Source organism: Helianthus annuus, chromosome 6, assembly GCF_002127325.2.
Source record: "Helianthus annuus cultivar XRQ/B chromosome 6, HanXRQr2.0-SUNRISE, whole genome shotgun sequence".
NCBI classification, from domain to species: Eukaryota; Viridiplantae; Streptophyta; class Magnoliopsida; order Asterales; family Asteraceae; genus Helianthus; species Helianthus annuus.
Window position 1 is genome coordinate 30920503 of NC_035438.2, and position 2294 is coordinate 30922796.

The 2294-nt window shown below is 45.2% G+C and overlaps 1 non-coding gene across 1 annotated transcript; it reads right to left on the minus strand.

The window, feature by feature from the left end:
- Positions 1–733: 733 nt before the first annotated feature.
- On the minus strand, positions 734–840 carry LOC118480005. Its single transcript, XR_004861646.1, has one exon. It is a non-coding gene; the product is annotated as a small nucleolar RNA R71 (small nucleolar RNA).
- Between the last annotated feature and the right edge of the window lie 1454 nt (positions 841–2294).

The following is a 2294-nucleotide window of genomic DNA, read 5'->3' on the forward strand; positions in this document are numbered from 1 at the left end:
CGTGCTCAGCATCGTTACTGGCAGTTTTTGTTTTTCAAGTTACAGGAGGCTGACCACGGGGCCGTGCCGGTGCAACACGGGGCCGTGTCCAACTTCCAGTAACTGGGATCTGAAAAACAATCACTGTAATTCCGACCACGGGGCCGTGTTCGCTCAACATGGGGCCGTGGTGAACCTTCTGACCAACATTCTTTTCTGTTTTTATTGCAGGACTTGGAACCCGACGCCAACCTCACGTAGTGTATGAACTCCAGTTCCAATAAAGACATAAAAGAACCATTAGAAGAACCCGAACGCTTTCTCAGAAAAAGGTTAAAAGCCAAAAACCAAATGAGGTTTCGGGTGATCCACCTCCAATGGCGGACCAACGTACCCTTATGGATTATCTACGGCCCACCGTAGGTAATCTAGGCGCCGCTATCAATGCTCCGAATGTCGAAGCCAATAACTTCGAGCTTCGACCGCATTTGATACAAATGCTCCAAAACTCCGCAACCTTCCACGGGCTTGCGGACGAGGATCCCCATCTACATATAACTAATTTCTTAGAAATATGTGATACTTTCGGATCAATGGAGCATCAAACGACGCCATCCGCCTCCGTATGTTTCCATTCTCACTAAAAGACCGAGCGAAAGCTTGGCTCAACGCCCTCCCAGCTGGTTCGGTAAACACCTGGGATGAACTAGCCCAAAAATTTCTATATAAGTATTTCCCTCCTGCTAAAACTGCTAAATTAATGACTGAAATTAATACATACTCACAAGAGGATGAGGAATCCTTATATGAAACTTAGGAAAGGTTCAAGGAGCTATTACGCAAGTGTCCCCATCACGGCCTCGCAATATGGCAACAAGTATCCACTTTCTACAATGGATTGTTGCCACACACTAGGCAGACACTTGATTCTAGCTCCGGGGGACTTTTAGGTAACCGACGCCCACATGAAATATATAATCAGATTGAGGAAATTGCTCAAACCAATTTTCAATGGCACACCCCCCGGGGAAATAAGTTTATCGCCCCGGGCGCCCATAAGGTCGACGAAAGCACTTCTTTACAAGCCCAAATCGAGGCCCTTTCTTCAAAAATAAAAAAATTAGAAATGACAAAAACCGTCTCGGTTATGGCTTGTGAAGGGTGTGGTGGGTCACATGAAAATTGGAGTTGCATGAAAGAAACGGACGATCAACAAGAAATGGTAAACTACATTGATAATAGACCTAGGCCGTCAGGTCCTCCAACGGGAACTTACAACCAAGGATGGCGAAACCACCCAAACCTTGGTTGGAGGGAACCCGGCAATAGTAGTAACCAACAAACCCAACGAACAAACTTTCAGCAATCAAGAAATGAGTCACAAAATTTCACTCAACAACAAGGTGGACGAGAAAGGCTCGAAGATACTATATCTCGCCTCGTCTCTAACACTGATAAGAAAAACTCGGAAAGATTTCTACAATTAGAGTCTAATTTTAGGAATCAACAAGCTAGCATTCAAAACATAGAAAAACAAATAAATCAAATAGCTCAAAACTTTTCCGAGAGACAGCAAGGCGCATTACCTAGCAATACCGAAACAAACCCAAAGGCGCAAGTTCACCTCATCACACTACGAAACCGCACCGTAGGGCCTGCAGAAGTACCGCCACCTACGGAAGAAACGATGCCAACACCTCTGCAGGAAAAGAACTCTCCTCCATCACCAGAGCCTACCAAGGCTCCTCGAGTTCCGTACCCCGGTAGGTTAATTCGTCAAAAGACCAATGAGCAATTCGCAAAATTCGAAAGTCTGTTAAAACAGTTGCATGTCAATATTCCTTTTATCGAAGTCCTAACCCAAATGCCCAAATACTCTAAATTTATGAGGGACTTCCTTACCCATAAAAAGAAAATTGAAAATTTGCAACTAGTTAATTTAGGCGAAGAATGCTCTGCCCTCGTACTCAATAAACTACCCCAAAAGAAAATCGATCCCGGAAGTTTCACGATTCCATGCTCAATAGGGGAATCACCCGTTCGCAATGCCTTGGCCGACCTAGGGGCTAGCATTAACCTCATGCCCTCATCAATGTTCAAAAGGCTTGGCTTGGGAACCACGAGCCCTACAAAAATAAGCATACAACTCGCTGATCGATCCGTCAAGTTCCCACAAGGTGTCATCGAGAATGTCTTGGTAAGGGTAAGCAGATTCGTTTATCCAGTTGACTTTGTCATACTCGATATGGAGGAAGACACCGAGGTCCCCCTTATACTAGGGAGACCCTTCCTTGCCACGGCACAAGCAGAGGTAG